Source organism: Bos grunniens, chromosome 3 (assembly GCF_055505025.1).
Source record: "Bos grunniens cultivar Pamir isolate PY7600 chromosome 3, Bosgru_T2T1.0, whole genome shotgun sequence".
Taxonomy (NCBI): domain Eukaryota; kingdom Metazoa; phylum Chordata; class Mammalia; order Artiodactyla; family Bovidae; genus Bos; species Bos grunniens.
The window spans coordinates 67,116,543-67,130,856 of NC_141167.1; the positions used below are offsets into that span (position 1 = coordinate 67,116,543).

Sequence of the window (14,314 nt, forward strand, 5' to 3'; positions counted from 1 at the left end):
CAGTGTTCAGAAGTTGTTTTGTGGTATTTGCTCAGCGTTCAAGTGCTCTTTCGATGAATTTGTGGGGGAGAAATTGGTCTCCCTGTCCTATTCCTCTGCCATCTTAGGACCGTCCCTCATCTCTTGACTTCACCACAAAATTTGCTTTGGAAGCTCCACTTCTTCATATTTAGGTCACTGAGTTGAACAAAACTGAGCTTTCTCAGGTCAGGTGTATAGTATCAATAGTAGGTAACCTGCATCTAGAGAAATGTGTCAAATATACCTCTGTACTTTGAAACGCAGACACTGTCCTCATCTAGCCTTGGTCCTGATTTCTCTTAAGTCTGTCTCTGAGCACAGTTTGGGTCAGATGCAGTGATTCAGACTCCCCAGTGGCTTTCTCCTCTTACTGTTCAGCATGGCCCCTGGAGCTGCAGGGCCCATCTTGTCTTCCATTCACTGGTTCTCAATCTTTGCATCTGCATTCACATGTTTCTCACCAGGCCTGAAACCTCAATGTGACTCTTACTCTGTTGGCTTTTTACTCAATTGTGTTTTCAGATTTTGACCTCTCTGTTGTTGTTGTTGTTGTTGTTGTTTTAATGTATTCTTTATCACTTCCATATGTATTAGCTTGCATATTGCTTTAAATTCATTCATGCAATGAAGCTACCATTATGAAGCAGTCTTTGATGAATCATGGCTTGTTTTTTCCTCTGAATTCTACTCTACATAGTGTATTTATTTACACAATTGTAGGCATGGCCTCTTTAACTAGGCCTGGATGATTTGATGATTTTGTTGAGTTAAAAGCAGCAAAAGCCTTCTGTTAGTAGGCTTTTCCGTGTCTTTTTAGTTTCAATGTCTCAATCTTGACAACTTGAGGTGATCATGACCTAACATTTGTTAGCTCTTTGAGATACAAATAAACATAGAGTATAACCCCCTCGTTTTCAGTCTTATCCTATAATGAAGAATGATTTGTTTCTGAAGGCTTATTTCTAATAGGAAGTGAATCCTGTCCCCTATTTAGTTTACCAACTCTGCAGAGGAAAATAGTTAAAAAAAAAAAAAAAAAGCTTTTTTTTCTTCTATGGTCAGGACCCATTTTCTCTTATAACAGGCCTACAAGATTTGTTGGATAGGGTGATAGTCTGTTCAACTTTATAGTGTAAGCATAACATGATAAAATGGAAATCAATCAATGGCTGACTCAGTGAAGGCTAGACAACTACGTGTGGATCTTTGAGCTTAACAACTACAGGAATAGCATTTTGTGCTCGACCCACAGATTTTCCATCAGCCCATACTCTAGGGTTTACATTTTGTTCAACTAAAGGGAGAGAAAGGGAGGGCTCCATATTCATGAAAACAGAGGCATGGACCTTGCTCAGTATATCCCTTCCCAAAAGGGGTGAGGGAGATTCTGGCACAATCAGAAACTCGTGTGAAAACAGCACAGAATCCCAGTTGCAAGATAAAGAATAACTGAAATAATACCTTTTGGCTCGTCCAGACAGTCCCATTACGGAAGCGGATCGGGAAGAAAGTGGGCCAGGGGCTTCAGTAAGCACAGAATAAGTTGCCCCAGTATCTAAAAGGAAATCGACGGATTGGCCCCCCACAACTATTAATACCCGGGGTTCCTCAGGTGTAATTAGGATGGGAGCTTGTGTGGGGACCCCCGGGCACCTTCAGTCCTGATTGTCTTGAGAGTCCGACCCCGGAGACCTACGCCTCTGGGGGCAGTCTCTCTTCCAGTGTGGTCCTTTGCAGACCGGACAGGGAGCCGGGGGTGGCTTAGATGCCTGAGGGCAATCTCGCTTGAGGTGCCCCTCCTTTCCACAGTAGTAGCAAGCCCATCCCTTTTCACCTGGGCCCCTCTGGGCATTTTTCTCAGGCTGTTTAAGAACATTTTTCATAGCCATGGCGAAGGCTTCCGCCTTTTCCTTTGTCTTTTTTTGCCTTTCTTTCTTTTCCTCATATTTCCTACCATAATAGACTGTCTGAGCCAGTTGTAACAGAGTATCTAAAGACTGATTTGGTCCATACGCCTGTTTTAATAGCTTACTGCGGATATCTGGAGCCAACTGAGTGAGAAATCTATCCTTTAAGATCACTTTTCCCTCTTCACTTTCGGGATCAATCTCAGTGAATCTGCGAAGGCCTTCTCTCAGTCTATCTAGGAATTTACCAGGAGCTTCTTTTTCCTCCTGTTCTATATCTGCCAATTTGCCATAGTTTAAAGGCTTAGAACGCGCCTGCCTAAGTCCCTCAAGAATACATCTAACAAAATGACTCTGATCCCATCTTCCTTAAGCTGTGTTGTAGTCCCAGTCTGGTTCTATAGTTGGGACCGCCTGATTCCCAGTGGGGAGGGCCGCTATCTTGTTCTCCCTCTTCCCTACTGATTCATTACCAAGCCACTCATCTCCATAAGCAACCGCTTTTCCCAAAACTCGAGTCTTTGACTCAGGAGTCAGCGTTTGTCCCAAGATATACATCACACCCTTCCAAGTGAGGTCATAAAGCAGAGTAACACCTTTAAAAGCTCTAATATATTTTTCTGGGTCCTTTAAATAGTCTCCCAGATCCTCCTTGACTCTTTGTATTTCTTAATAAGAGAAAGGCTTATTAACTCTCACAGACTATTTCTCCCGGTGGGTGTTTCATAAAGAGGCAACAGCTTGTGTGGCTGTTCCTCAGTCTCTCTGGCTGCTCTGCGCATATGATCCCAGGGATAGATTGGAGAAACCTGTTTTTCTTCTTCTCTTTGTCTCCTGTCCTCCATCTCATCTCTTACTTCGATGGTCTGAGTTTCTACTGAAACCAGAGTAGTCTGAGGTCGTACTGAGACAGGAGTTGTTTGGACCTCCATGTGGGCAGTTTGAATCCCAGTTTGGAGTCCCAGGTACGGGGGCAAAGTAAGAGGACAGGAGGGAGCTGAAGATTTCACGCCCAAATCTATACCCTTAGGACATAAGTCTGGCATATTTCGCAGAGAGAAAAAGGGCAACACATATGCTACTTCTACCCATTTCCCTTGTTCCTTACAGAACCGGTCTAATTGTAGAACAGTATTATACTTAAGAGACCCTCCAACTGGCCACCGTTCGCCGTCCTCCAATGGATACCGTGGCCATGCAGTATCACATAGGAAGACCAGGTGTGTCTTCTTTAAGCCGTGGGGATCAAACCTATCCCAGTTTTTCAGGATACAGTGCAAAGGAGTGAGGCTGGAATTGTTAGCTCCCATCTGTAAGAGAGAAAAAAAGCGACCAAGGCCATTTTTCTACCGGAGGCGTCCCTCCCTGCTCTAGATGGGGGTGTAGACAGACGTTACACCAAAAGCTTTTCCTTCCTGGTCGGACTTAGTCTGTCCCTTACCGACGCAGGCGCCGTACTCGTCCCTCCCGGTTCTACCACCGAGATGGGGTGGGGATGTACCAGGGGTAGACTTGATAGCATCCCTACTTGACGTCCAGCTCTTCACCCTTAACCTTGCTTGCCTCTGATGTCACCCGGGGTGAATCAGAGTAACCTTCCGGAATGCCTCCCAAGCTAAGACCGCTGTAGGAAACATTCGTCACCTGAGTGCCTGTGCACGACCCTGAGTATTTCCTGACCACAATAAGACCGATGCGAACATAAAACTGAGATGTTCTTTCCAAGCATCACCACACCAGTATAACAGCCTCCTCTGATCCACTAAGAGCTGGTGTTACCAAAGAAAAAAAAACCCATCGCAGTCCCAATCTGAGTAACCTTTAACCTCAGAGATGTTCTGGGAGCTAGAGCTCCATCTAGCTTCCGAACTTTCGATTCCTAGCGAGGCTAGACACTTTCTTGACTACCAATCCAAGTTTGGGACCTAAGCCACAGTACACAATAACAGTATAGATCACAAGTCCCTTGAAAGTCTATGATCCGATAGGTTAGGTTAGTACTTCTAATTCCCAAGGAGTTATGAAATGGTCAAAGAGACCGAAAAGTTTGACCGAGAAAGGAGAGTTCGGTCCACATGCTTTGCCCATTTCTGGTCGGTTCCCGAAGGAGACATTGGGTGCCTCTTGGCATTGGCAGGTCGGTATAACGCCCCGACAGGTTTCTGCCATAAGCCGTATGAGATCACCATGGAACCGCAGAGCAGAGCTCCTTACTTGTTTCACGCAGGGCATGCCATTCATTCACACAAGCACACCGTAGAGTTAGTAAAGCACGGCAGAAAACGTGTTCGCTAAGAGAACAAAGAACTAAAGCTCCAAGCATCCTTACCTTGTCCTGAAGGATCCCGGACGAGCCCCCAAGATGAAAGGTTGTTGTTGAATCACGCGAATACACTGGGATTCTTGGCCCCCGGAGGAGAAGAATTCAATCTGGGGCCAGAGACGAGGCTTGATCGCTCAGAGCTTTTGTGTAGTAAAGTTTTATTAAAGTATAAAGGAGATAGAGAAAGCTTCTGACATAGGCATCAGAAGGGGGCAGAAAGAGTACCTGCTTGCTAGTGTTAACAATGAAGTTATATACTCTCCAGTGAATCTAAAGAATGTCTGGAGGTTGTAAAGACCTCATCAGACCTACTCCCATAATTTACATTTTAAGATAACAGAATTAGCCAGAAGGTTTAATCCAAAGACTGTCCTTAATCCAGAGTCTGTCCTCAGGCAGGATACATTATTGTTATATAATCCTAAGGAATGTGGAGAAAGAAAAAAGTTTGTCCTTTCTTCCTCCTTGAGAATTCCAGACCCCTCTCTCTTTGGGGACCCCTAGACTCCCTATCAACCTGCCTAGGAAATGACTCTATCAATATCTGACTCTAGGTAAGTGATCACTCCATCGTGGTTACCTAGGACATTAAGTTTTTGTGTGTGTAGGTCTTCTGTGTATTCTTGCCACTTCTTCTTAATCTCTTCTGCTTCTGTTAGGTCCTTACTGCTTCTGTCCTTAATTGTGCCCATGTTTGCATGAAATGGTTCTCTCGATATCTCCAATTTTCTTGAAGAGATCTCTAGTCTTTACCATTCTATTGTTTTCCTCTATTTCTTTGCATTGTTCACTTAAGAACGCTTTTTTATTTCTCCTTGTTATTCTCTAAAACTCTGCATTCAGTTGGGTTTATCTTTTCCTTTCTCCCTTGCCTTTCACATCTTTTCTTTTCTCAGCTACTTGTAAGGCCTCCTCAGACAACCACTTTGCTTTTTGCATTTCTTTTTTTTGCAGGGGGAGGGGGAGGGATTGTTTTTGTCATTTCCTCCTGTACAGTGTTATGAATCTCTGTCCATAGTTCTTCAGGTATTGTATCAGATCTAATCCTTTGTATCTATTTATCACCTCCAGCGTATAATCAAGGGCTTCCCTCATAGAGCAGTCAGTAAAGAGTCTGCCTGCAAAGCAGGAGATCTGCATTCAATTTCTGGGTTGGAAACATCCCCTGGAGAAGGAATTGGCAACCTACTCTAGTATTCTTGCCTGGAGAATAATCCCATGCACAGAGGAGCCTGGCAGACTACAGTCCATAAGATCACAAACCAAAACACTGTATAATCCTAAGGGATTTTATTTAGGTCATACCTAATGGACTAGCAGTTCTCACTACTTTCTTCAATTTAAGCCTTATCTTTTTCAATAAAGAGCTCATGATCTGAGCCACAGTCAGCTCTAGGTCTTGTTTTTGCTGACTGTATAGAGCTCATCCAATATGGGCTGGAAAGAATATATCAGTCTGATTTCAGTATTGACTATCTGGTGATGTCCCTTCACCATGACAACAAGGCTATGATCCATGTAGGTAGTGGGGTTATTAGGAGGATTACATATCTCATAATGCTTACCATACTCTTAAAATTATACACGCATATAGTCAATCCTATACAATTTTACAATTGTGTGTCTCTGAAGACTGGGAGGGTAATTTCTGAATGAAAGGGGAGAGTTGGCTTTGGCCTGAGAAAGTGACACTTCCTTCCCTGGTTGCAGCAGTGGGAGGACACAGCCCAAGAGGAAGATGAGCAGGCTGGGAGGCCCAAGCAGTAACAACTGAGAGGGAGAACAGCAACGGGGGAAGAGTCAGGCTGGAGGAGCTGAAAGCTGCCCCGAGATGTCCAAGTACAGGTTCTGGAGTTGGGCTGCCAGGGTTCAAACCTGAGGGTTCAAGTCACTTATTGTCTGTTGAAACCTTGAGAAAGGAACTTACGTGCAAAGCCTCCATTTTCCTACCGGTGTTATAGGAAAAACAGTAATTCCTGCCTGATTTATTACTATACACATGGTAAGATATAAGTTCTCAGAAAGCTTTTAAAACTTTTCCTGCATTAATGTATGACTTCAACAGTAAATAAGTTGGACAATATGTTATAATGTGTTGGTGCATTCTGTAAGTTGCAATTTGCCAAGAAATATAAGTTATCTAAAATCTCTCAGTCAGGAAAAAACATGAATTTGCTCAAAAGAATTCCTCTCTAAAATTTCTCCTTCTCTCACTCTCTCTTACTCTTTTTTTTTTTTTTTTTTCTACAGTGGATGGGGACCAGAGACAGAGCAGTAAAATGACCTTTTACTGCTGTGTTAGGTGAAAATTAATAAAAGGAATCTTCACTCAAATGGAATCAGCAGGCCAGAAAGAAGACCTCTCACACAGTACCACTGGAGATCCCCAAGGAAAAACTCTTCAACAGGAGATTCTCCAGTGAGAGTCCGCAACAGGAAAAAGTATGCCTCACATCTCCTAGAAGAACCCAGGAGTACCCCAGCAACCCAGCCAAGGGAAAAGGGTCATTACCTTGAACTCTCACTTTCCTCCAATGGACTTTCTTTTAAAACAATCCTTTCCAACTTACTACTCTTCTCTATAAAATAAGACAGAGGAACTTCCTCTTTTTCTTGGTTGAATTTGCCCCATGTCTTTTGCTACAGCTTGCTTGTCCCAAATGACAATTCCCCTGCTATTCCTGAGTAATTCCATTTTTACTTGAAAAATCACTATTTTTAAGGTGAACAGATTTAAGCAACAGGAATAGTAGCATTTACTTCTGAGTCAGAATATTCATAAAGCTTTGTAGGAGACCATAAATTTACCATGCACTTTTTTTTTTTTAATTAAAAATATTCTGAGGTTTTCAAACCAAGAAACTTCAAAACTAAATAGAATGAAATAGTGTTACTAGATGGCAGAAAATGATGAACAGTTTCCAATGGTTACTATTCAGTAGAGTTATCTGAAGTGATAGTTAAAAGTACCCCAACTCTGTATTTTCAGCAAGCATCAGAAGTTATAAGAGGCAGTATTTGTACGGGCCAGGTATTAAAAAAAAAAAAAAACATGGTATATACACATGAATAGGTTTACAGTTAGTATTTTTTCATTAAGAATGAGATTGAATTATTTCAAATAATAGTTTTGTATTATTCAAAATATTAAATGTTAAGAAAAAAATAATCCACTGTTTATCTGCTAGGATTTAAATTGTCTGTGGACTACCACCAGTGCCCAGCAGGGTGCAGTCATGATGGAGGGGGCTGGAGGAGGAGACTGCACCCAGGGCTTCTGCGAGGGGGCTGGGAGTTTGGGCCCTCAGTCCTAAAAAGGACTTCAGCCCCTTTTTCTCAGAAGATGAAGCATACTCTCTTCCTTGTCCCATACCAGATTTTTGCTCCAGCCCTGCTTAGGGGGTTTCCTTGGACAACAAGGAGATCAAATCAGTCAACCTAAAAGAAATTCAATTCTGAATATTGATTGGAAGGACTGTTGCTGAAGCTAAAGCTCCAATATTGGCTACCTGATGTGAAGAGCCAACATATTGGAAAAGACCCTGATGCTGGGAAAGATTGAGGGCAGAAGCAGAAGGGGTGAAAGAGGATGAAATGGTTGGATGGCATCATGGACTCAGTGGACATGAGTTTGAGCAAACCCCAGGAGGTAGTGGAGGCTGGGGTGCTGCAGCCCTTGGGGTCGCAAAGAGTCGGACACCATCTTAGCAGCTGAACAATAGCAACTCCTACATGATCCAGGAGTAGCAGAGCATCAGGGTGACATGCCTCAAATCCAACCAACTCTGAGCTGCTTGAGCTACACTCTGACCCCACGGGGCCATCCTTGCCTCCCCTCCCCCAGGGTAGGGCCTGCACTGGGGGATTTTATTGTTGTTGTTTAACAGAAGAGTGCTTGGAAGGTCAAGCTTAGGAGCAAACTTACTTGGAGCAGACACTGCAGCTGGGAGTCAAGTCAGCTGCTCCAGATTGCCCCTAGGGCTCATTTTGCTTCTGGCTCCTCTGGATACTACTCTTACTCAGAAGCTGAAAGCCAGTTGGTTATTAAAAGTCACCTGGTGTGGGTGGGGTTTATGAGAATCGTAATTGAAAAGACAGAAGGACTTGTATTTTTTTTTCCCTTTCCTGGAGGCAGTAACCTAGTTGCCTTCCAGGAAAGCCAGGGAGATAAGGGTTCCTCCCTGCCTGGCTGGGTAAACCCAACTTCGTCCCTCCTCCACAGGTGACTTAGGCATTCCTGACCCCACAGTGAATGAGACCCAAATAATGGTAGGATGAGAGTTCAACAGCCTGTCTCTCAGGGGTGTTTTTATGAAAGAAGGGGTTTATTTATTAATTTTTTTTCAGTTGAAAAGCCTTTAATTCTTTTATTTTTCTCTTTCCTTTTTAAAAAAGTACTTTCTTTTTAACTCTATGATTTCTTTCTTCACTGGAGAAGAAAATGGCAACCCACTCCAGTGTTCCTGCCTGGAGAACTCCATGGACAAAGGAACCTGTGTACTTAACCCTTGATTTTATAGCCCAGAAATATTCACTGTTTTTTGTTTGCTTGTTTTTTTCCTGCTCTTTTACTAAGGTGGATCCACCTTTGGGGTTTGGGGGTTGATTCAGATTTCTTTCATTCTTTTCTGTATCCTAAGGTGTTGTACTAACCTACAAGTTAAAAGCCTGACTGCTGCTGTTAGGCAACCAGGTTCTTTTGCCCAAGGAGCTACGAGCCAAAACACTGAGACACTAAGGTTTGCAGCAGAGGCCACCCAGTAAGGAGGCAAGAGAACAAGTCTCAGGTCTGCCTCCCAAGAGGACAGGGGCTTAGAATATTAACAGGAGCAAGAAGCAGAATGGTCTTAGGCCTTAGAGAAAGGTGATTGGTGGTAAGGAAAAGTGAGATAATTGGTGTTCTGTGCAAGTTTATCTTGGTTACATGCTTCTTCATGGGACACGTGCAAATACAGAGGATTCAGTGTGAAACAGGTTGGTGAATTTTGGGCTGTGATGACAGTGGGTCACCTATGGGACAAAAGGTCTCTTCTGTGCAGATTCTGATGAGCTGTATGGGTTTGACCTGGTATCGGCCAGTTTTATTTTGTTACAATAGGAGTTTTCAAACAACCTGTTCCCTTACCTGCTGTTCTGTAAAAGGAGCTCAAGAATTTCACTTAGTCACCAGTTTCTGTTACAGGTCTTTAACCCTGTGAATCAGGGTTTGGTTATCTGCCAGGAGCCAGCATGGGAGTTCCCACCCATGACAAAGGTCATGCGGAGAGGATTTGACATGCAAAGCCGAATCAGAACTCGAGAGGCCCCCTGGACCTGCCCAAGCATCTACCCCAAAACCAAAATCTGTCTGTTTTGCTATTTCACGACTTTCATCAACTCTTCTGACATTAACGGGGGGCTATCCTCGATCACCTTTCTCTGAAGAAAATCAACTTAGAGCTCTAGTTAATAAGTCTCCTGGGCATAATAGGAGTGTTTCAATTCAAACCCCTCTGATGACTTTCTAGCTTGCCTGACAGGTTTGTTTGGACTCCTGCAGCTATGCATGTGATTGTTCACAGCCTCCCAACCACGAGAGGCACGGGAAGCTTAAGATATTCTAACAATGCAGAGCTTCTCAGAGAGTTAAAATTGTTAGAATAGAACTAGTAGAGGATTTCTTTTTTGAGCTAATGCTTGTTGCCAAGTTTCCATATCCCTTACCTACTGTGTCCCTGGGAGTGTATTGATTAATATAGCTGGTATATAGAAATGTAAGGAGTAGCTTTAATGTTTGTAACCTTGGACCCTTGAGTTAATTCTTTTCTTGTTATAACCCACCACACTTTTGCCCTATAGGCATGCAACTTTATCTAATGCTTTCAGAGGGTGGCGCCTGACTTTAGAATAATCACCTTTAGAGAAAATAAGTTTTCTGATTGACTAACCATTATTCAGAAGAAAGGGTCATAAAATGTTAACAGGCCTCCTGGCCAGAAGATGATGTAAATCACCTAAAGCCTTTGCATATGATAAGTTTTCAGAAAGAAAACCTGGCTTCGATAAGAGTCAAGGACTGTTGACCTTGCATGACTCCACACCCCCTATTATCCTCTATGCACAACTTAAGTTATAAAAGCTACTTTGGAAAATAAAGTTTCGGGCCATGCTCATCAAGCTTAGTCTCCTCATGTTGTTCTTTCTTGTTTCCTTTTCTCTCCTTTTCTTCTCTGTTCTTCCTTCAGGATGACTAATTTGGAGCACAGGGGCCCTCTGAGACCATTTATTTGCCCGGGCTTCTAAGACCCACTCGAGAAGGTGCCTAAGGTGGGGCACTTTCCATGATTTGAGAGGGTGCCTGTGGCCTCCATGGTCAGTGCAATCCTGATGTCCCAGGTTTTATTGGCTTTCTGCGTAAACCAGTTAGTTCAAGCCTCTGTCTCTTTCTCCTTTTATCTATCCTTTTGCCAATGCCGTCCTCCCGAGGGAGTCCCTGGATACAACCGGGGCTGGGCACCGGTAGTTATCCCATCTGTACCTAGACGGCAATGAGGAGAAAGGAAGGACAGGAAGAATGTAGTCTCAAAGTTCTATGGCCAAGACTCCCCAGGAGCTAGTGCTTTGGCACGTATTCCATATGCAGACTTTTCTAGCTGCAAAATCAGCTAAAACAGTATTAAAATCCTTAGTCAGATTGCCATATGCTTATTTTATAAAATAAAATGATACTGTATTTGGAGCTGCAGAGTGTGTTGTAACTGTAAAGGTATATGTGACAATATCAGGGACATATTTTTCTAGAATTCTGAGAATACACTGGGTAGATTCAAGACTTAAATCCAATCTGGGAAAATTACTGTGGCCATATAATTCCTGAGCCACCAAGACTGATTTAGGGGGGAGATTAAATACGTGAACTGTGAACTTCCAGATGTTCAAGCTGGTTTTGGAAAAGGCAGAGGAACCAGAGATCAAATTGCCAACATCTGCTGGATCATGGAAAAAGCAAGAGAGTTCCAGAAAAACATCTATTTCTGCTTTATTGACTAGGGTAAAGCCTTTGACTGTGTGGATCACAATAAACTGTGGAAAATTCTGAAAGAGATGGGAATACCAGACTACCAGAAGTGCCTTTTGAGAAACCTGTATGCAGGTCAGGAAGCAACAGTTAGAGCTCGACAGGGAACAACAGACTGGTCCCAAATAGGAAAGGAGTATGTCAAGGCTGAATATTGTCATCCTGTTTATTTAACTTATATGCAGAGTACATCATGAGAAATGCTGGACTAGAAGAAGCACAAGCTGGAATCAAGATTGCCGGGAGAAATATCAATAACCTCAGATATGCAGATGACACCATCCTTATGGCAGAAAGTGAAGAGGAACTAAAAAGCCTCTTGATGAAAGTGAAAGTGGAGAGTGAAAAAGTTGGCTTAAAGCTCAACATTCAGAAAACGAAGATCATGGCGTCTGGTCCCATCACTTCATGGGAAATTGATGGGGAAACTGTGGAAACAGTGTCAGACTTTATCTTTTGGGGCTCCAAAATCACTGCAGATGGTGACTGCAGCCTTGAAATTAAAAGACACTTACTCCTTGGAAGAAAAGTTATGACCAACCTAGATAGCATATTCAAAAGCAGAGACATTACTTTGCCAACAAAGGTCTGTTTAGTCAAGGCTATGGTTTTTCCAGTGGTCATATATGGATGCAAGAGTTGGACTGTGAATAAAGCTGAGCACCAAAGAATTGATGCTTTTGAACTGTGGTGTTGGAGAAGACTCTTGAGAGTCCCTTGGACTGCAAGGAGATCCAACCAGTTCATTCTGACAGAGATCAGTCCTGGGTGTTCTTTGGAAGGACTGATGCTAAAACTGAAACTCCAGTACTTTGGCCACCTCATGCGAAGAGTTGTCTCATTGGAAAAGACTCTGATGCTGGGAGGGATTGGGGGCAGGAGGAAAAGGGGACGACAGAGGATGAGATGGCTCAATGGCATCACCGACTTGATGGACGTGAGTTTAAGTGAACTCCAGGAGATGGTGATGGACAGGGAGGCCTGGCATGCTGCTATTCATTGGGTCACAAAGAGTCGGACATGACTGAGTGACTGAACTGAACTGAGGCATATGACCTAAAATAGATAAAATTAATCATTTCTCAGTTACATGGATCCAAGAAAAAAAAATTTTTTTTTTGCTCTTGGTCTTGTTCTGTTTCTCTGAATCTCTTCTCTTGTTTTCATCAACTTTTTGTTGTTGTCAGTGAGGGTATAAAGATTTCTGTTTCTAGATGAAGACTGTAAGCCATTCAGATATGTTTGGCTCTGGAACGTGATATATACTATTACCAAAGTATCTACAAGTGTTATATGAAAACAGATTATAGTGTGTGAGAGTAATACATATAGCAGCATATAAAAATAGATTTTAAGAGCAAAAATGCCTGTCTATAGGCATGCAGAAATTTGAAGACAATTTCAGCTTTATAGAAAACATAATATTGTTGTATTTGTATGTACCTTGTGGCTCAACTGGTAAAGAATCCACCTGCAATGTGGGAGACCTGGGTTCGATCCGTGGGTTGGGAAGATCCCCTGGAGAAGGGAAAGGCTACCCACTTCAGTATTCTGGCCTGGAGAATTCCATGGACTATACAGTCCATGGGGTCACAAAGAGTCGGACACGACTGAACGACTTTCACTTTCACTTTATAATATGGCTTCCAATAAATTGAGAAATGGCAGAACTGAAAGAATAGGGAAAGTCACAATTTTAAGGACACACTTATCCCACTTCAGAGATTAATTAATAGAACGAACACACAAAATCAGTAATGATGTTGAAGACTTGAAGTGAAGTGAAGTGTTAGTCACTCAGTCATGTCTGACTCTTTGCAACTCCATGGACTGTAACTCATCAGGCTCCTCTGTCCATGGAATTCTCCATCAAGAGTACTGGTGTGGGTTACCACTTTATTCTCCAGGGGAATATTCCTGACCCATATCTCCTGCATTGTAGGCAAATTTTTTAACATCTGAGCCACCAGAGAAGCCCAAAGCTTTGAAGAGGATAATTAGCAAACTGAATAAATATTTAATATGCTGATAATTGTGATCAAACACTGTAGAAAACATTTTTTTCAGGTTAACAAATTAAAGTTAAGCAGAGTATACCAATTTACCATAATACTATGTTAAAAAAATATTCCCTGGTGGCTCAGATGGTAAAGAATCTGCCTGAAATCCAGGAGACCCAGGTCCAATCCCTGGGCTGAAAAGATCCCCGGGAGAAGGGAATTGCTACCCATTCCACTATTCTTGCCTGGAGAATCCCATGGACAAAGGAGCCTGGTAGGCTATAGTCCATGAGGTTGCAAAGAGCTGGACATGACTGAGCAACTAACACTTTCACTTTTCAGTGTTATAAAACAGTGACAAAAAGATAACTAAAGATTCTTATATTTTTATGTTATAATTCTAAATAATCTATATGCCACAAAGAATTTTATTTTGAAAAATAGAAAATATTTTTAAATGAGCAATACTGATAATACTATATTTCAGACTTCAAGATGCAGTTAAATCACTAATTTCAGTGAAATTCATATCCTCAGGCCATAAACTAGTAAAGAATTAAAGTAGAAAACAAGCTAAATATCAACCTCTTCAAATGATTCAAATGCAGAAAAAGTAGAAGAAACCAAAATAAAAGCAAAACAGACTTAGTGAAGTAGATAACCACTATATAATAAGAGAGTCAAAGCAACCAAACTGTTTGTAAAATTGGTAGTTTATGAAATTGGTAAACCTAGAGTGACTAATCAAGAGAAATGAGATCCATGTTCCAAACTACTAAGAATCCAAAATGTCTCAAGAGAACATTGATCCAATCTGAAAAGAAAAAAAGGTCCAAATAACCTATAAAATCATTTTTTTAAAAACCTATCCCAAGTTAGGTCACAAAGCAAGAAGATAGAATTTCAAAGAGTTGCAATCCCTTTTGATAAGATGAGCCACATAAACAAGTTATCTTTTATCTGATTACAGATATTAGAATAACAAAAATTTTAATAAACTTCTTGC

At 42.0% G+C, this 14,314-nt stretch overlaps 1 protein-coding gene and 2 long non-coding RNA genes across 11 annotated transcripts in view; 1 reads left to right on the top strand and 2 right to left on the bottom strand.

Moving 5' to 3' along the window:
* LOC147375762 (uncharacterized) overlaps nucleotides 1-6,513 on the bottom strand; it is a 35,517-nt gene extending 29,004 nt beyond the window's left edge. Inside the window, exon 1 of one of the 3 annotated variants that reach the window (XR_015160461.1) lies at nucleotides 4,258-6,513. This is a non-coding gene — a long non-coding RNA (uncharacterized LOC147375762). The remainder of the gene's footprint in view (nucleotides 1-4,257) is intronic. The other 2 variants (XR_015160459.1, XR_015160460.1) reach the window with 2 other exon arrangements.
* The window catches only part of LOC147375761 (guanylate-binding protein 2-like), a 167,821-nt gene that overhangs the window by 132,218 nt on the left and 21,289 nt on the right, over nucleotides 1-14,314 (bottom strand). The gene's annotated exons all lie outside the window — the stretch shown is intronic.
* LOC147375763 (uncharacterized) lies at nucleotides 4,679-6,873 on the top strand. The gene is made up of 2 exons (XR_015160465.1): nucleotides 4,679-4,805; nucleotides 6,502-6,873. It is a non-coding gene; the product is annotated as an uncharacterized LOC147375763 (long non-coding RNA).